The 22,221-nt window shown below is 33.8% G+C and overlaps 1 long non-coding RNA gene across 1 annotated transcript; it reads left to right on the top strand.

The window, feature by feature from the left end:
* The first annotated feature begins 16,844 nt into the window (after positions 1–16,844).
* LOC130903634 (uncharacterized) lies at positions 16,845–17,182 on the top strand. The gene is made up of 2 exons (XR_009060763.1): positions 16,845–17,054; positions 17,120–17,182. It is a non-coding gene; the product is annotated as an uncharacterized LOC130903634 (long non-coding RNA).
* The last annotated feature ends 5,039 nt before the right edge of the window (positions 17,183–22,221 follow it).

The raw sequence follows: 22,221 nt of genomic DNA, 5'->3' as shown, positions 1-22,221 counted from the left end.
AAAGTCATGCGATTTTTGAAACTTTGCAATTTATTTTGCAACATCTCTGACTGCTCAATGCGTCTGTGGTAATCCTATCTTTTAATTCCTTTTTATTGGCAGGTTTTGTTTTATAAACGATGTTTTTAAGTGAACCCACAGGAAATAGTCTAAAGGATTCATGTCGGGTGATCGCAGGGGCCATTCTTTAAAACCACGCCCTAAAATCCATCTTTTGGGAAACCATCTTGTTGTGGCAAAATATTGTCGTTTGGGATATTGTTATTGTCTGAAAATTTCTAATAATGATTTTGTTTAAATGTAATCAAAAATACTTACTTAGATTTGGAAATATTCAAGCCAACTCAAAGAAGAAGAGTACATATGACATATAAGTCGAAAATAACAAGGGATAAATCTCTTTGGATAAACCTCAATTGGAACAGGGAGTAGAAGTCGATCACCAAAGAGTGATCCAGAGCCAGGAAAGATTCGAAGAAGGAAAAGGCGTTAGACTTATTATGGGTGAAAGAGAAATAAATGAAGAATTTGAAGTATGCTGGCCTCGGTTAAATAGATCCTCAGGCACTGAAGTCATAGACATTTTCATGTTTTCAAGTGTAGATAAGTCGGATCATATTTTATGTTCTTTGTTTTTTACCGATATCTGATATAAGTTTTGATTCAGAATTGTCCAACTAAAAAATTGTTAATCAACTTGTGATGTTACACATTCATCATGTTTGATATTGAACAAAAACTATTGTACAAAATTTTAAATGAAAAGTGAGTATGGCAGAAATCTCTAGAACATGTTTATTACAAATTAACTAAATCGATTACCATCTGACCTTGAGATTGTGAAAAATTTCCACAGTTTAATAGCTTTCAAGCAAAACCTGAATAGGACAATTTCAATAGTTAATAATAATGATGAATTCAATACTTTTAGTCAGTAAATTATACATAAATCATCAAACTGAAAGATTGTGGGGAAGTTGAATAAAATAAAGGCGAGGGCAGCATGCAATGCAGAAAACGCACAAATGAACAAACATTGAATAAAAAGAATACTGTCTATTTTAATATTTATATTTAAAAAAATATCAACAGCTAAAAATAAAGCAAAGATGAAACAACAGTTTGTAATTACTACATATTTAAATTTTTTATTCATCGATGTCACCGCCTTTTATTTTTATCATTTCAGTGCACAATTTTGGCATTTTCTGTAACAATTTCAACAATTAATCGTCGTTTATTTGGTTCTATCCGTTTTACAAAATATTCCAAAGAAGTATAACACTGCTTTATGACTTCTCTGTCCACTTTCTCCCACAACAAATCAATAGGGTTGAGATCGGGCGACTTTGATGACTAGATTATTACTTTCAGTATATTCTCCCTTTCCAATTCCTTTAAATATTTCTTGCGTAGCTTTGTCATGGCGGAAAATAAATTTTCTACTGATCAGGCGCTGGCCAGAACGTACATTTTCTTTAATATTTTCTATAGCTTTCTCTCTTCAAGAACCCTTCAAAATTCACCAGGTCTCCAGGCACTTTTCCTACAAAGCATTCCTAAACTATCCAGTCTGTTTTATAGTCGGGATAGTATCTGTATCTAGTATCGTTCATCCTTTTACCTGCGTACAAATAATCTTGTCTTATACTTAAACACCTCAAATTCTCTTCAGACTTCCAGTTTTCATGTTCCTCAACCCACTGCAACCTCTTAACTCACATGCAATGCCATTTATTATAGGACTATACAGATTTCTCGCAAATTACTCGCAATTGGTAGCTTCTTCGAGTTGCAATAGAAACTTGAAATATTTCAATTATTAAAAATATTTGATGGGTGAATACCTAATGTTATTTGATGTTTATATATTATTGTTGATTTTTAATGAGCTGTATTCTATTAAAATATGGATATCGCTTCTAGTGATGATGAATTATTAATAGAATGTACGTTGCCAAATATCATAGAAAAGGCTGAAAGTACTACTTCGAATCTTTTACCGAGTATCAAGTTTTCGTAGGAGGACATCACAAATAGTTTTTGAACATATTACTCGATGTTACGCAGCAATTTTGATATTTATCATATTAGGATATTACAGTATTTGTTGGTATTACAGAGTATTTGAAACTCAAGGCACTACTAAAACTCGTTATACACCAAAAATATCGAAAATTTCAACAACTGAACTAATTTATTAATTTATTTGTGAAGCTACTGGTTATCAATATTAATTAACAAAGGGGGCGCTAATTTTCGTTGTTGCTGGAATTAATATCAAAAAGACAAATCTACGAGACAACCAGTAGGTTGGTGATGTATTTGGAGTAACCTCCATTTGCAAAATACGGAGTTATGTTAAAACAATAGAAGCATTTGATCAAGCAGACAAAAATAATGAAATATATGGTAAAAACTAAGAAATAATTTCCGACAGTCGACAAATAGCTCATTTATTTAATAGTTTTTTTACAAACATGTAAACAATATTCCAAAAATATAAGTAAACCAAATCCTCGTAAGAATAATCTTCTTCTTTGGATGCCTTCTTCTAGGCGATAACCCCAGCCAAACCATTCTGTTTCTGGCCCACTGTCAAATATTCTTCAATCATGAAGCCTGTCGTCCGCCAGGACCACGTTTTCTCTCAATTTTGCATTCGATTAGAAGCTGCAAAAGTCTGTATTTGTCTAAAATACGAGGTTTTTCTAGAGCTTTTATTAATTTTATAAGTTCCCTGTCGGTGCCTATTCCTTGAAGGGAATTCTCAGCATTCTCCAAAAGATCCATATTTCTAAACTTTTTATACACCTTGTTGATTTCCAAGCCTCCGTTCCGTATAATAAGGTGCTTTATCATAGCATTTTACCATCCGGTACCGATTAAACAATTGCCTGATTTTTAGAAAAAGATTTCTTGCTCGATGCGTGATTTTATTTCTATATCTGGATTTATATCTTTTGTTAACCAATACCACAGATATTTAAATCCCTCGATATTTTCGATAATGTTTTGGAGACAATTATGGTTTTGGTCTTTTTGACGTTAATGTTAGGACCATAATTATGAAAATATCTAATGAATAATTTTATCTTGCGGCTGTAACAGATAATGGAGTAATAGTTTTCTATGCAAAGTTACATACACATTTTTTTCTACGTCCGTGAAAAAATGAACCGCTACGGTACTTTTGACCGATTCAGAAATTACATTCTTTATTAATGCAAATGAATGAAAAAAACGCGAATATTATAACGGAATTAGAAAAAATCAATTATTGATCCTCAAAAGCCAAATAAATGATTTGATTTGATAAGATAAAAGCGAAAATATTGAAAAATGTGACGAATGTCCCATCTTTTACTTTTCTTATACACAAAATATTTAAAAAATTACGAATTATCCACCAATATATTTTATTATTGCTTAACTTAAACTTTCGTTCTACATAAACAACTAACATCCTTCATAGATAGATAAAAATTAATTTCTTCCCAACAATATGGTTTTAGATGTTGACTACCAGAATTTTTAAACTTTTAGACAATAATATCAAAGTCCTAGCTGTATTCCTAGATCTCAACAAGGCATGTGATACTGTTAATTATCTCTAGCTATTCAGATATAATAAGTGAAAAAATTGAAATCAAAACAGGAGTTCCAGTTAAAGTACCTGGGTGTAATTTTATATAAAAACTTAAAATATGGGACAAACATATTGATAACGAAAACTCCAATATCCTAGACAAAAGTTAACCATTTACTACTCTTGTAGAATCTGCCATTATAGCATCTTAGGTTTGGGTGGAACATACACAAAATATTTTGTTAACCACTACACTACCACTACACTACCACTACACTACCACTACACTACCACTACACTACCACTACACTACCACTACACTACCACTACACTACCACTACACTACCACTACACTACCACTACACTACCACTACACTACCACTACACTACCACTACACTACCACTACACTACCACTACATTACCACTACACTACCACTACACTACCACAATTACACCATCTGACGCGCGTAATTGTAAAACAGTGTGTTCAGTATAAATATTAACAACGGTTCCAAGAGAAAATCTAACTTAACAGCCATTTTCTGAAAATGTTTGGATATTATGTTACAAGTATAATCGGAAATTCACGAAATGCACTGAATTATAAACACTATTTAACACTAATGGAATAGTAACCTAATCATTGTAATGTTCCCGTCTCACGGCATTTTAGGTATTATAGAATGTCGAAAGTTTACTAGTTGACGATGTATAATCATACTTAGAGCCGAGGAATCAAATAATACGTAAATTAGTTCTAAGAAGAACTGATTCAATCCCAAAATTAGTTAAAAACAACACAGTAAACAAAGCTTACGTCAAATTCAATTATTTCAAACACGAGAGATCGGTGGTTCGAATCCTTTGTCAAACGAAATGTTCATATAGTTCAATAAGCTCTTAGTTTAAAGGAAAGTTACAAACAACATTTTGAAATTCTACTTATCAATACATTATTTGAGGTTATTATTATTTATAATTGATATGAATAAGTAAGGTTGGATAATTCTGGAGCTAACAATCTCAGAAAAATGCCATTCATAAAATATACAGGCTAAAGAAGAGATAGTAATCAAAATCAATATTAGTTAATAGCAACCTGGCAGGTACATTCAAGGTTTACATACTAATAAAATTCCGTGAACCATAGCGGCAATAAATCAATTTAATGAACACTCTCGTCTTTTTTAATAAATTGGCTAATAAGATTACGATAAAAGTTTTATTGCTCATTTTTCAAGCCTTTAAGAATAATTTTTTTTATTTCGTTGTAATATTTCCATGTCACGGCATTTTAGGTATTATAGAATGTCGAGTTCACTAGTTGACGATGTATAATCATACTAAGAGCTTTGGAATTAAATAAAAAGTAAATTAGTTCTAAGAAGAACTGATTCAAACCCAAAATTAGTTAAAAACAAAGCTTACGTCAAACTCAATCATTATTAAAGTAATTAATTCACGTTACGTCGATTATTTTTCGTCCTTTTTTACAATTGCTACTGTCAATTTGAAGAAACGATTACGTATGTCTTGTTGTTGGTATTATGAAGAAGATAATCGATTTTATTTTGATATCTATTGATAGATGAAGTTTGTAGAAATTTGTTAGACATAAAAAAATATCTTCTTGAACAACTAATGCTTTTCACAATAAATTTCAATGAATAGACTGATACAACGTTTAGGATTAACATTTTTAGATAAGCAACCTTGAAAGACTTTTTTTGATTTAAAGTTTAATGTATCGAAAAAATACATTTGCAATGCTAATTTTTCATTAAATACATAATACATAATAAATTGATAGTTTTTTTATATAGAATCGTAAATCTAAGTATTGGAACTTTTATTGAAAAATATTTGAAGAAGGATTATATTTTAATTTATCAGTTAATGAGTGGATTCGTTGCAATCAAATAAATTTCTCAAAAATCTCGACATATTAATTGATATTTAATGACTGATGGCATATAAAAAATTGAAAGGATAATTGGTAAAAAGAATTCAAGTAAATAGTTATAGAAAAATAATATTTTAAGGCGAACCATTGCCTATGAGCCGCCCACAAACATTCCAGTTTATAATTTAGAAAATATTCTAAAATTTAAGTTCTGATTTCACAGCTTTAAAAGCTTATAACTCAGAAACGAAGGGTCATATGAAAAAATTATTTCTCTATCATAGCATTATTTTCATCTACTCACCCCCGAATTTTTCGCATCGAGTCCCTGAATACTCTGTAGATGTAAATTTCATCATATTTTATGCCTCTGCTCTGTGTAGGTTATAATGCGGAACACTCTGTATATAATACACATAGTAATACCTTTATAACGGGTCTATCGATACACATTCATCGTTATGCTCATGCGCAGGCACGCGCCATTTATCTCGAACAATGTGACGTCATGTTGAAATCAAAATATGAAGTATAATGTATGCTGTAAACCTAATTTTTTTTTTAATTCCAAAAGTAATATTTGATGTAAAGACACTCAATTAAAGTCTTACTTGGAACTTGGAACTTGGAAAAAAATCATAATTATAAAACGTAAATAGACGAGTAAAATGTATCTGCTTGTGATGGCGTTTGGTTTAAACAGGATACCATACGGACCCGTTTTGTACCCCATGGCACTGCTTATCGCAGACTGTCTCTGGCAGGAATATTTCGAAGAAATTGTGTACATACGCCTTTCGACAGCTTTGACCAATAGAAATGCATTTATATTTACGATTCGTTGTTTTCATTGGTTAACAGTGGAGATGATGAGTCCACGTGGACTGACGGTTTGTTAGATGTTAACCGAAAAGGTATATTTCAGTAGTCCTTATTTTACCTTTTCTTTGGATGTAACTTGACGTGATAGAATACTTAATTGCTTTTCATGTCTTGTAGCATTTTTAGCTGCAAATGTGCGATAAATTTTGAACCTTCTAGATGTAGTCAATAATTTTTTATTTAAAATACTGGACTGTATAAAATTTCTCTTGCGAGTATACATACGATTTTACCATTTATTTGTATTGTGCAATAAATGTTTAGCTATATAGCATAGCTTAATATAGAATGTTCTTTCCTATAAAAATTGAAATTTCAAATTTAACCTGGACGTGGATATGATGGGAAAACACTTTTAAAACATAGTAGTGTGAGAAAAACGCTGGAAAAACTGATAGCAATGCTCGCTGAATAGAAAATTAAAGAAGCAACACAAGGTAGAATGTAGTATTTAAAACAAAAAAAAAGACCCATATTTTTTACATTGATAATCAGAGTGCAACAATCTGGGAAAATATCAAAATTGGATATGAATATTGCGGTTCAGAAGATCAATTGGGTGATATTTACATTAAACTATTGTGAAATATTTCTTTTGCTTGATTCCAAGGCCTCAGTCTGCTTATTCCTTGGAATTTCACCGAGGAAATGAAAAGCTGCAACAAAAAAAATTAAAATGATTAAAATGAAAATAGTGTGTTAGTGTCAACAGTGTCCTCGATGGTAAGTCATTTCTATGTCCATCAAAATTTGGAATTGAGTCTAAATAGAGAGAGAAATGCTTTATTATCGAAAAATTGTTACAATTTGTAGACAAAAGCTTGTAAAAACTAAAACACAAACATAAAAATAGATGAATAAAGAAACAAATAAAATAAAATTTAAAAATGCCGAAGAAAACCACAATACTATTAAATATTATTATTAGAAGTGGTTTACAGAGTAGAAGGCATTTTCCGGTAAATATTTTCTTAAATTAGTGCGGAATGCGGAAAAATATGATTTCGATTTGATTTAAATTGTCAAGTGATTGTGCACTGTAAAATATTGAGCCTTTAACTAGTTCTGAACGTAGAGTAGATAGGCAAAGGTCGTGCTTCGCGTTACTGAGTGCAAAGATCTTTCTGAAATTGGAGAAACAGCTCAAATTAAGTCAGTCAAAAGGCATATCGGAGATGCGACTTAATAAGGGCATAATACAGTGTGAGGAAATGGATAAGTTCAGTTCTTTGGAAACTGATCTCAGCGCAAGACAAGGAGGAACTTAATTTTTTAGATAAGGAAGCAAAATGTAACTTCAATTACAAGAAATTGTTCACAACAAGCCCTAAGAGTTTTATAGATTAGACGACGTCAAATAGACTACTGATGTCTAGATAGGCGAAGTCGTATATGAACAGAAAAAACAAAATAGGACCTAGTACTGAGCCTTCGAGCACTCCACATTTTATTGACTTGCTTACAAGCTGATATATGATCTAAGTAGTTGGTAATTTGTACCTGATTTAGTCATTTTTAAATCTATAATATTTTGACTCGAACTATTTTCGTAAACTTAAAATGTTTTCAAATAATAAACTTATATTTTCTACCCCCAATACGCTCATCAAAATAAATTAACGATATTAAAGCCCATATGCATAACTTCGCTCACGTCTCAAACAATGGAATTTACTTGCAAAAGGCACAAAACTCACCGTTTTTAAAAAACACCTACAGTAGTTTTCAGTTATGATTGCATTAAAAAAAGAATGTTCTAAATGATAGCACTAAAATTTTTAACTTTTATCCAGATGTCTGAAATAATCATGTACGTGTAATAGTTTTGGAGTGTGATTTTTTAAATTATTAGTTTCGTTATTTCTAATTTAATTTGTTATGATTCTGTGATATTTGTTTATCCCTATTTTGAATATTTTTATATTAATGCAGTTATTCCAATGTGCATCTAAATTCAGAAACTGACAGCCAAACTAATAATTTTATTCAATTTGAGGATTAAGTTCGTTTTGTATTCTAATCTATTTTAATTTTATTGGTTTGTCTGACCTTCATGACTAATTTTCATATTTTAAAGTTAATTGAGACTCGTTCAATAATAAATAATATATTACTGAACTTTTTTGTTTTTTTTTTTCTGGGTAATTGCCCAGCCAAGTACAAGGAGAGCTTTTTGGGCAAATGTATTTCGCATTTGCTTGTTTATCCAAGTGTATCCAACGTTTGTAGATACCATAGATGGTATTTTGTTGTTGTGGAAAAACTCTCAGACACCTCTAACAGCCTTGGTCTGCAGCAGATTGAGAAAATACTAATAATAATGATCGGTCTATAGATCGATTTGTGACAAAGAACATATTGCATCAAAGGCACCATACACAATCATTTATTGGTCGATTCATCACTGGAAACTACCTTCATCCTTCAATGGGCCGTGAAGAAGAGACGGCTGATTATACAAAAAAGATTTTATCGTCAAGAGTACGCTTTTTCTTCACATAATCACCTTGACCATTAAGGTATTTGTCATATATGTGAACAAACTTTGTAATATCACCTTCACAAAATGTAACCGCCAATGATTGGAATTGAGTTTTGAAGATTTTTATAAGTTCCAAGTTAGTCTCCAAGCCACTTCTTCAGTTCACGTAAAAATTTAAAATCACTGCTATTCCAGGACTTTATGGTGGGTTTTCGAAAATGTCCCTTTGAAATTGCTAGTTTCTCAATATGATTGGTGTTTCAGGTTGCTGTCAACACACCTTTTGGTGCCAAAAACATGTACCATATCTTACAGCTGTTGAGATTTGTTTAAATTTCATGGGTCTCATTGGAGAATTTCTTTCATTTTTTTCATTGCAACAGTCAAGAAACTCCAAGCAGCACCCATTTGGTTGTCGCTCAACATAGTTGGGAATCATCGAGTACAAAATCTCCTCTATTGCAACTGTTCAGTAACGATACAGGTTTCCTTAACCACGTGGACAACTTGCTGAACAATGTCCAAGCTAGCGAACATTAGTTCGGTTAGTTTCAAATTCGTCGATGAATTTCCATTGCAGTGTTGACTTCTGCCTGCAAGAAATGGATAACAACTCGCAATCCGTACTTAACAGGATGGAATCACCTGCTGCATTCCTGGTCATCAAACTTTACTATCGGAGGTTGAAAAAAAAACACAAACTTCGTATATGATAGCTCCAAATGCAATAGGCTGTGGCTCTCCTCAAATGAATCATCAAGAAGAACTGTGTGGGTAGGTTTACATAAAAAAACATTTCCGAGTATTTGGTCGAGTATATGCAGAACTGTTCATTTTCTACTTCTAAAAACGAATACATTTACCTTGGAAAAGCATTTAGACGAAGACGGAGAAATAGAAATAATTTTCCTGAAGTTTGTTGATGATAACGGGAAAACATTTTGATTGGTCGAAAACGATGTATCATCTTATGAAAACTTATTAAGAATCTTTTTCGAACTTAAAACTTTGTTAGATTTATGTCCTTAAGTTTGAATTAGTAGGGTTAGTTTTATTTAGGATGTGGTCATGCTTCAAGATTATGATAAGAAAATTGTATGTTAGTAGGTTTGATACATCCTTTGAGAAACCTTATTCTTCGAAAATCAAAAGAAAAACAATAAACATTTGCTCCAATGCCTCTCAATTCGATTTATCACAAAAGTTGAGAAAACATTTTTAACACAGTAAGTTTAGAATGGATTTATAATTGTATTTTCGGGAGGCCATTCTTTGGTGGGAAAATTTCATATCAATTAGTAGGTCCAGTTATTAATTTTTCATTTTCTCTGAAAGTGATCACTTTGTTATCAGCCTAGATACTAGATAATGAAAATCAATAAAATCGCTTTGTTGAGAAAAGAAAGTAACCGCTCGCTAGAGAACTCTTTGACTTATTTCTTGGGATGAGATTTTTTTTACGTAAATTTAGTGCATGTCCACCATCCACGGATTTCGATTTTGTTTAGATTATTACTTTTGTCAACTTTCCCATTTGATTTTTATTCTTTTTCTGGGCCGTTTTCCTAAGTACTTCCATTCTGTATTTTGCATATAGAACAGCACGTGGAACCAAAATAAAAAATCATTTAAAAGAAATACTTTGAAGGAAAGTAGACGCGTTCTTTTTCAAATAAGAATTTCCGACAATAGACAAAGTTTTGGTCTATTTCAATATTCAATATCTATTTTAATAGAAAGAAATGATATTGCAGTAGTTAAAAAAATGTTCAGATCCACCAACAGGAAAAAAGCGTAGACTGTTCAGCAGTTCAAATAGTTTTGTTGAAGATGGTTTATAGACTTTTGGTTGTACTCGTTTTGCTGACCACCATTAGTATATGAATGCAGATGTTTTTAAAGAATAGTTATAACAAATGATAGATCTTCTTCCTTAGAACTGTATAATAATACGAGAAAGACAAATAAAAACAAATATTTATAATTGGATTTGGCTTCATTGTTTTTCAAAATGATTTAGAACCAATTATCGAGTCGTTTTTTCCATTTTAAATGAGGTACCTCCAAAATATGTGATTTTGATCAACCGCTTCTTCAGGCGTAGAAAAACGTTGAGCTCGCAATTAATATTTGATCTGCAGAAACTAGAAGAAATTATTAGGTGCCAAACAGGATAGCTCAAAAACGTTTTTGTTTGAGCTGATGCGTGAGAGCTCGCATTGTTGTCACAGAATTGACCCGTTCTAATCGTGGCTGCATGTCTTGTTATTCCGAAAAAACAATTTGCTTCGACGTGCTTCGTGCACCAACAACTTTCGTTGGATTTGGTTCATCTTGGAAAACTCATACAGTTGTTTCTTTTTTAGTTTCGGGATTATATGCATCAGCATTTCTTCGCAACAATGAATACGATCGTTTTTTCAGCGATTATCAAATTACGCGATCAAATATTTTCTAAATCACTAAAGTCGAAGCGAGTTGATTGGTACGATGAATGTTTCAAGTAGGTATCTGTAAAAAACTGATGACAGTATTAATAGCAGCCCCGATAATACAAATTATCACTTGAGACTATAAAACTAATCGCCCACAACCAAGTGGTTAAAGAAATACTAACAGAATTGGCTAAATTAAAGAAATATAAAGTTTCTTATGGGTCCTGTGAAAAAATACTATATTCTTTGTGTAGAAAAATTAAATATGAATTGATGAAATTGCAGAAAATCGTGGAATGACGATGGTCAGATCTCCACCATAACATTGTCAACTAAACCCGATTGATTGGGTACAGATGAAGGGAAAAGTTACGAGAAAAAATAATTCTCTTGAAATAAGTGATGTTAAACAAATGTTTGAGGAAAGTTACTCCATATGAAAATACTTAAGGTACAACAAAATAATATTTCAACTATTTACTAAAAGAAGTGATTATGTTCAACGGTTTTTTACTCTTTTACTAATCTTATTCTATACAAAAACTATAATTGATTATATTTATGATCGTTGGAGTTTAATTAATATAAAATAAAAATAATCTGATACGTTAATGGAACTAAGGGACCCTTGATATCGCTTGAATATGACGTTGGTTCCCATAAGGCGCGGTGAATAACAATAAATCTTAATGAATAATAAATGGTAGATTCATGATTCTTATCACTTATTATATGATTACCAGATCCTAATGGTTCCTATCAAGTATGGTGAGATAATTGGCATCATAAACACCAACTCAGTTGTATTACTTCAAATTATTTTTAAATACTATCATAATGTACTATTATTATTATGTTGAAGCAATTCCAATTAAGAATTGAGTATTTATTTAACATTTTTCAATTTTATTTTTAGTGTAGCAATAAATAAATCATCCACGAGTTTTTATTTCAACATTGTATTTGATTTTGATCACCACACATTATTGAGTCTTTATTATTTGTTCGGCTGCTTTTATGTTATGTTCTAATCGAATTTTCAAAAACTTTTATTAGAACTATTGCTTAAAATTTAGTATAATTTCTCGCTTTTGATGATAATATATGATTCTATAAAGAAATTCGCGAATAAATTAATTCTTAAATAAAACAAAATGTTGTAGAACATGAACTTTAAAATTTCACTAATAGAGAGATAAAGTATAATGCTTTATTGTTAAAAAATTGTAGAATTTGTTGAAAAAAGCTTGTAAAAACTAAAATACAAATATAAAAATAACTAAATAAAGATGCAAATAAGATAAAATTTCAATATCCAGAAAAAAAACAACAATGAGTACAAAAATTAGAGGCGATAGTAATAGATAATAATTATTAAATAAGCTTATAGCAAATATTAGAATACAAATCGCTTAAAAAGTAGAAGTCACTTTCATTTTTAGTATTCGATTTTACCGGAAATTTTGCTTCATGATTGGAAAGACCTGAATTTAAGACAGTACAGTCAGTGGATTCACGATGACACGACATAGTCTTTAGTACTAGAACTGGTCTAAGTTATTCTAGTTGGTGCCGTAATATGCATGATCATATGAAGAGAATCAAAAATTGACTGAAAACATTCTTAACACACTGGAATAATCAATATTGAGATCGCCACATAGAATTAGGAAGGACGCAGCACAAAATGAACGTTTAGAATTTCACCAAAAGATAGCGTTGACAATTTTAAAGCGGATATTTATTAAGAAATACAAACGATTATAAACATGACCAGTAAGACCGACACACTACCCACCAAATGGAGGAAGGCCCGAGGTTATAGACATCGCTGTGTTGAGAGACATGACGATGCCTGTAGAAATCCGGACCATAGACGGCGGCGACGCTCACTCACCAATCGTCGTCACCATTGGTAACGGCAACAGACAAGCAGGAAGAACCGTGAGAAAAACTAACTGGGAGAAATTCAGAAGGCTAACAGGACAGCTGTTAGGACCAATCACGGAAATAAAAAGCAAGGAGATGCTAGAAGAACAGGTCTGTTTCTTCGAAGAAGCACTATCAGAAGCGATAGAACGAAGTACCACAATGACCGTACCAGACAAATAGGGCAGATTCAAAAATATAAGCGACGATTTGAGAAATCTGATTAGGGAGAAAAACCGAATAGCTAGAAGAGCTCAAAGAACACAAAATCCAGAAGAAAGGAGGAGAGTGAGGGAAATGAAACAGGAAATCCAAGAACAACTACAGGAGCACAGAAGCGAGGAATGGAACAGAAGGATAAACGAACTAGATCCGCAAAAACCCGGATTATGGAACATATCTAAAGTCTTAAGAGAAGAAAGAAAACCAATGCCCCCAATACACGGAAGCAACGGGATGGCGTATACAGACAAAGAGAAAGCAGAAGAGCTGAAAAACACGATGGAACTTCAGTTTACACTGAACGAACATCCCGACGAAGATATGGACCTCTCAGACAGGATAGAAGAAAGCATCAACGAATACCTAGAAGACGAGGACGATCAAGAAACCCTAGGATTCGCAACACCGATGAAAAACATGCCAAAAAAAGGTATGGCATACCTTTCGAACATAATAAGTGGCATGTTGAAGACAAAACACTTTCCATCGAGATGGAAACAAGCAGACATTATCATGCTGAGAAAACCCGGGAAAGACCCCACTTTCCCCCAAAACTACAGACCGATAAGTTTGCTACCTGCCATGAGTAAAATCGCAGAGAGAGTGATACTGAGGATTCTGAACGAACAAACAAAGACATTAAATACAATACCAGAGGAACAATTCGGCTTCAGGAAAAACCACAGCACCGAACAACAAATCTTGAGACTAGTAGAATATACTACTCAAGATTTCAACCAGAAAGAATCCACAGGGGTAATCTTCCTAGACGTAAGCAAAGCCTTCGACCGAGTATGGCACGAGGGCTTGCTTTACAAGATGAAAGAGGCAGGATATACAAAACCGCTCATAAAACTCCTGAGCACGTACCTCAAAGACAGGAAGTTTCAGGTGAAGGTCGCAAACGAAAAATCGGAGGTCGGAGAGCAGCAGGCGGGAGTACCGCAAGGAGCGGTACTATCACCAATGCTGTATAACATATACACAGCAGACATCCCGAAAACGGAGAACACCTTGACAGCGCTAAATGCGGACGACACTGCAATAGCAACGAGATGCGTTAAGGTGAAAAACATCACGAAAAGACTCCAAAACGCTGCAAAAGAGATTGACGAATGGTGCAAAACATAGAAAATACAAGTCAACTGCGAGAAAAGCCAAGCAGTTCTCTTCAAGAAAAAAAGAAGCCACCAACCCGACCGGAAAATAAAAATTAACAACGAAGAAATCCAGTGGACAAAAAAGGCCAAATACCTAGGCGTAACGCTAGACCAAAGTCTCACTTTCAACGAACACGTGAAAAACACTGTCGACAAAGTGAGACAAGCGAGAGCAAGACTATGCGGATTAATCGGTAGAAAAATCAAGTTAAAGACGGAAACAAAGCTCAGATTTATCAGGAGTATAATAATACCGATTATTACGTACGCCTCTGTTGCCTGGGGACATACTTGCAAAACAAACAGAAAGAAACTACAGGCTCAACAAAACATAACGCTGAGACAAGCACTAAATGTTCACTGGACAACAAGTAGCGAGGAAATATACGGAGAAACGGGACCCGAAAAAGTATTAGACATCATGGACCAAAGGGCAATAAAGCTATTCGAGGAGTTGGCAACACACCCCAACGAAAAATTGAGGGAAATCATAAAATACAACAAAGAAGACTACAAGAAACACAAGAGGCCCAGAAAACAATTGGATGGATAGGTAATGTAGGTTAAGGTTTTCAGAGACAACCCACAAGAGGACACCCCCCGACACGGTAACTCCGCATTTCATAAGCAAGTGTAGAGTTATACATCGGGGACAGCTATAGAGAAGGCGAAGGACCACTCGGATTAGATCTTTCCGACCGGTTGAAGGTTGGAAAAGGTTTACCCGAGGCCGCGAAACACACACACACACACATTATGACGTCCAGACTATGAAGCCAAGAGAGTATAGCCAACAGGCTAATCTCTTAACAAAAAAAGATAGACATCCCAGAATCTCCCATAGAACTAAGGGGAGAGGAAGGATTCTACGCGCGAAACTGCGACGCGAAAGAGGATGAGGACCTGTCGGAATTGACAGGGGGTGGTTGGAATGTTCTTCTTCGCACCCACTCGCGGATTTATCCGGGGGTGGATGCTTAGAGGGACGGGATTTCTCACGCGCAAGTGTGTGTGTGTTATAAACATGAATGATATTGATAATGTTGGCTGGTTAGGTCGTCGCCTTGCGGTCAAATGATCATAGGCTCAAGACTGGCTTTGATATATATAATATTTTATTTGTGATATTCTATAATTTTAGTATAAGGAATATGACTCTTTAGTGAGGTGTAATTTATGAAAAAATTCTATAAGTATTCATTGATATTTGAACGTTTTTCGGGAATTAATTCGATATCACGTAACATGATATTATGATCTAAAATAAGGATTTTAGGAAATTATAAAATATATTAAGGAAACTAAAAACGATAATGAATATATGAAAATGAGATTAAAAATTATGCCCGAAGAGAATGAAACAAAAAGAAATCAATAAATTTGAACAAAATTGGTGAAACGAAAGTTAAATAATGAGGGAGAAATATACAAATAGTAGTAAGGGCAAGAATTTTAGGTAACAATTGAATTATATATCAACAGCTACTTTATTCTCGGTGTTTATTGTCATCTGATATTTTCTTGTGTATTCCGAGAGTTGCTATCGCCTTGAATAAATGTTTTCTACTTATTAAATCATCTGCTCGCTTGAAATCTATAAAGTGAAGCTTCAGGTTTAATCTTTAATCAAAGCTATTGTTTTTGATTGCCTTCAGTATCAAAAATTTGGTCACTAGTTAACTACCCCTCTTTAAAACCCCCCTGATGCACTCTCACTTGTTAGGCCAAGTATAAGCCTGATCTATTTCTTATGATTCTGGCTAGGACTTTGAATACGACATCCAAGACATCTCATTCGTTTGGCATCTCTTCTTGTTCCCATATGTTTTTAATATTTGCGTTGATTCTAATTGTTGTCTTAAGATGCTAATCTAATGTGGGTGAAAAGCCGAAGGCCGAAAAACTGAGAAAATCTTAACCCTGGGTCCAATGTTTTCACAAAAAACAATTATCATAATAAAAAAATTACTTCGGGATAGTATGGGTCAATATTATCGGGCAATTACGAGAAAACAACTTTTGGGTCAAATAAACCCGGAATTCAATCATTTATATATGAGGAGTCCAGTTGCAAAAGTCGCTAATTTACTTTTTTTTAAATTTTGAGCTGGCAATGTCAATCGCCAGCCAATTCTACCTTCTATCGTTCTGTCTACTATATACGGCGCCAAAACCCGCTTATTTCCTACAAAATCAATCACAAAAGTGAAATTGGTTGCAAAAGTCATTAATTTATCACGGCGTTTGACTCCATAACTCATTTATTTTCCGAAAGAGGTTAGTTGTCAAAACTCGTTACTTTTCATATAAAATTTCATGTACCGTTGCATACGTCATTCATTTCTCATTTTTGAATCTGACAATATCATGTTTGACGTTTTACTGTATCAGTGATCGTGAACAATTCAGTCTTCGGCGTTTGTGCGGTTAGAGTGCCGGCTTTGTGAAAAGGTAAATATGAGTGCGTGAAAAATGTAATAATCGTATAGTTTTGTTAATCTAGCTGTGGTTTACAGAGATGGGTCGATGTGTCGGAGATTACGATCGTGGGAAAGGAAGAAAGAGAATTGCAAACAAAAGGGAATGGAAAAGGGAGAAGGCCAAAAGGATTCGGAATAAACTTTGTAATATTATTTACTATTCTTTTTATTCAATTATCTCTTTTTATACACAGGTATAGTGCTCATGCGCCTCCACAACTCCCTTCTTGTAACCACAAGGACACATCGTCATTTAAGTGTGCGAAACTCACGCAGCTTGACATTGAAAATTTCCACAAAATGTTGTATGCAAACAAATCAAAACAATCACAAGATTGTCTGTTGCTCAAGTACACCAATCAATCGCTGCCGAAAAAGCGAAGTGAAACTGTTGATGGCAAACGAAAAGTTGCTGTAACTACAACATACTTTGTCCCGAGAAAAACGGGAAACGTTAAGGTCTGTCAGAAAACATTTCTGAATGCTTTGCGGGTATGAAAGGACAGAGTGCGAATTTTGTGCCAACGCCACTTCCTCAAAGGAGAAACGCCAAAGGAGCGACGTGGCGGATATCGAGTTAACCAGGCATTCGCTGAAAAAAGACAAACCGTAAAAAATTTCATCGACCAGTTGCAGCCTGTTGAATCGCATTACGGGAGAGATAAATCAACGCGTCTGTATTTACAATGTGATCTCAATATCAGGAAGCTTTGGAGGCTGTACAACAGTGCACAAGGAAGTTCCTGTTCGCAACTGATGCCTGTTCAACATGTATAGAACTTCGGCTCAGTATTCAAAATTCAAATGGTGCCGAAAAAATTCATAACATAGCTATGTTACGAGTTCACCGCCTAAAAGCAAAGGCATTTTATGATGAGCTGCGGACTGAGAAAAGCGACACCTTGATGTTAGCGTTTGATTGCCAAAAGAACTTAGTATTGCCAAAAGTGCCAGATCAGTCCGCATATTTTAGTCGGCAACTGTACTTGTTTAATTTTACTGTATGTGCAGGCTCATCTAAAAGTGAACAAAATAAGGAAACTGTCACTATTTATCCTTGGTTGGAAAATGAGTATTATCGCAATGCAAATCAAATTGCTTCCGCAGTTTTTTACCAATTAAATACCACTGCTTTTGAGACAAACATTACAAATGTCCAACTTTTTGCTGACGGTTGCCCTGGGCAAAACAAAAATATGGTTCTAATGGGAATGCTAATGTACTGGCTGCAAATGAAGGCACCTAAACATGTTAAAATCATTGAAGTGGTATTTCCGGTAGTTGGACATTCATTTTTGCCGCCAGATCGTGTTTTCGGAAGAATTGAACGGAGCATTAAAAAAAGAGAATCTATTGTCAATCCCAATGAATATATTGAAATTTTTGAGGAATCCGGCACCGTCAGACAGTTCGGCAATAACAACTTATTGGTATACAACTGGAAATCAGCCCTTGGCAAAATTCTTAAACCCACAGCGCAGTGGCATTTTAAAATATCACTGTGTAAAAGAATTAAAATATTAACATCGTCACGTCAAGGAACGACGGTCGTTAAAGGCGAAATTTCCTATAAGAACGAAGTCTCATGTTTTCGTTCTCTTCTGAAAAGGGGTTGCAAACTCAGTGATTTAGATAAGCACCTAGAAATCGTTCCTCTTGGAGTACCATTAAAAAGTGCCAAAGTGAATGATATACATAAGTTACTAGAGAAGCACTTTGGTAAAGATTGGGCTGGTGACGACCATTTGGCTCTTTATAAGTCACTAGTTAATGATAATGCAGAAAGTGAGGCTCAAGAAGAGGTTGAAATGTATGAAATACAAGCAGAAGTTGGTGATATAATGCAAATTTAGAAAACTAAGTATTGACAATATGAATAGTATGATATTATTTACTTTTGTTTTGAATTTTTATTTTTTATTTCTTACGAACTCGATGTTATCTGATGTTTATTAAATTCAATAAACGATGTCCATTTGTTGACAAAACTCAGTTATTTTAATTCATTCCCGTAGCAAAATTCATTCATTTTTGTGCACAGTAGCAAAACTCATTTATTATGATATTTGATCCTTTAGGGACAAGAAACGGCTTGTCTCTGATTTTTGATCAAAGGACACATAAATAACACATACACGACACTATTGTTTAACAACAATAAATATTTGCAAAAGTATTAGTAACAAAAGTTAAACGTTTTTCCTGATTTATGAAAAATAACAAAAAAGTATATTAGCGACTTTTGCAACTGGACGCCTCATATAGATTTTGACTATAAACAAGACGTCATAATACTTAACAAAACAATTTTTCGCGTCTTAAATCAAGGATGAATATTTCCAATTGATAATAATTTTTGTTTACACATAAAATTCGTAGTATGCAAATGAATATTTACGTATTTATAAAAAATTGATCAAGTTCGATCAAGGTCAATAAGAAACTCAATGGTATCAAGTTTTTGTTTTCAACAATTAACACGGGTCGTTATTAATAAGACCATTAATTTAATTTCTTCAATTATGTTATTTCACCCGACAAAAATAATGAATGAAAAATTAAAATGCGTTTTTCGTTTGAAGCAAAACGTTTCGGCTTCTTTTGAAGTTATTTTCCGGTAGCTTAATAACGATACTTAGTTTTCAGGACTCAATCTGTCCACGTTCTGATTTCATTAATATTTAAGTTTCACTTTGTAAATTATCTTAAAAGACGTTCCAGCTGGTTGTAATGCCTTGTATTTACAGGTTTTCAACTAGGTATTTTAGCTTCTTACTGATAGAGAACCAACGGCCAGAATTGTCAAATCGGAAAGGTTTAACTTAGCTGGAAAGTGATGCCACATCCCTTATACAACCCTGATCTGGCACTATGTGATAACCATTTATTTCAAATTTTGCAGAATTTTATTGACTAAACTTTCATAAATGACGATGATCTTTAATCGCAGCCACTACAGTTTTTTACTGATAAGGATTAGAAATTTTATGAGCGTGCAATCTTAAAGCTAAAAGAAATATAACAAAAGGTCATTGAGTAAAATGGAAAATATATAATTTATTAAAAACTATTCTTCGTTAAAAAAAGTGTTTGTCGCCAACCTATAATAATAAATATCCTTTCAATGACGAGGCCTTTTGGTTGGATTAGATGGAATAGCTTTGTTGGACGTGAAATTTGGAGATGGTAGCTCATGTGATGAACTAGATTAGATTAGATCAGCTAGTGCCGAAACGCTACGAATAGACTCCAATAACACTTCAAACCATTGATCTATTGGGTACCTCAGACTACTTACCAGTCATATAGCCACGAATTTACAAAGTGAATTACATATATAAGATCTGTCCAGTTTACCTCTGCTATTATTTAGATATTAGTCGGAGAAAGTGCAGTGGTAAAGCAGAACTTTCCTTAGCTCGTATCTGCTTCATCAAATGGCTTTTTGTGTCTAATCACTTGAATAAGAAGGGAATCTCTTTGATTGTTTCACACCTAGAGACTTACTACATATATCTGATTTCTCATTGCATTGTATTTCTGACATAAAGCAAAAAGAATCGCAACTCGTTGGATCCTCAAAACAACCATTTGAACCACTTTGAAACCATGTTCGTTGTAGTATATTCGAATTTTTTGCCATTCTATACTACGCACAGGCTCCAAGCACTGGACGTAGCCTTTATGAAGCCTTTAAGCTTATATTATGAGAAAGAGGTGAAAAAGTAGCTTATAACCAACCAAGGCCTTATGGTTACCTCCCGTATTGTTTTGTGATGCATATTTAAGAGCTGTTAGGATGTCAATAACAATAAATAGGTAGAGAAAACTGGACTGTAGTCTGTAGATGCTAATGTGTTTTATGATGCTAATTTTTTTATCTTCTGTGCTCTTGAACAAAATAACAAAGATGTTCCAGTTTAGGATCAGTTATCTAGATTAAATAATAATGATATCAATCTGTGTCGCCAACTACTATGAAACAAATTGGATGTAGGTCAAATACCGACCCTGAACCCATGTCCAAAAATGAAAATTCTGCTTCTCCACACAAAAAGAAAACCACTCCTACCGAGGATACTTGATCAGGCACATATAAAACAAAAGATTGTGTATTTCCAAAGGAGAGGATTTCATAAGAAATTCAGACTACATACACTTAGCCTAAACCAGGCACGTACAAAACTAATGGATCTTCGTTTCCACTTATAAATCCAGAAGCTGATATTGCGTTTCCACAGAATAATCAAAAATTTGAAACGAAATTCAAGACGAAAAGAAAAAAGTGCAATTTCGACGTCCACACTCTATGAAAAGAAGCTAGAGGAGTCTCTTAAAAAAGTAATAAAGACCAAACACACAAAACATGCCCTTAAAAAAAGACTGTGGCCGTAGATGGCGAGAAAAAGGTGATGAGAACGTTGCAAAAAAAGTGAATAATACAAAAAAAAATTGTTCAAATGATAGTGAAGATAATCAGACGTGCGATTCAGAATGTCTATTGTCACTATATTTTCATTTTACGTATTCTGATAGATGAGTTCCTGTACTTCGTGCTACCGATGTTTTCAAGTAGACGACTGTTGTTTTGGCATCCAGTGCCTAGAGGACAGAACGGGATATGTATTTATGTATGGATTTTGGGGTCTCGTATACACTGCCAGCCAAAGGATCTGGCTGCGATATTTGAGAATCCTGTGTTTACAGCTGATCCATCGAACCTACTTTTTTTAAAAAGTCTAGCTTTGATTGATAGATATCTCCTTCGTCTTCTATTTCAAGCGCCACCGGGTGTAGTGCTCTGGAGTTCCTTAGTGTTTCATACTTTGAGGGAATATTGATAGAGGTTTCGTCCTCTGTGTAACAAAATCAGCACGCAGCATTATCTGCTAGGTCCAGGGTCTTCAGGGGTTTGTTAAGCCGGTAGAACTCCTGTTTCCTAGAAGAATATTTGCCTGTTTCAACCCCTGTAGGTTGTCTCAATAATTGGTTGTGTTCCTATCTATCGTTAGAACGGAATAATTCGCAAATTTTAGCTTTATGTATGTTATGAAGAAGCATTATTTGTATTCTATCACCTTATTGTAACATGAGGATCTACTCGTTATTTCAGTAGAACCACAACACCAGGGAGCTCC

Source organism: Diorhabda carinulata, chromosome 2 (genome assembly GCF_026250575.1).
Source record: "Diorhabda carinulata isolate Delta chromosome 2, icDioCari1.1, whole genome shotgun sequence".
Classification (NCBI taxonomy): Eukaryota; Metazoa; Arthropoda; class Insecta; order Coleoptera; family Chrysomelidae; genus Diorhabda; species Diorhabda carinulata.
This window is presented reverse-complemented; position numbering and strand designations above follow the sequence as displayed.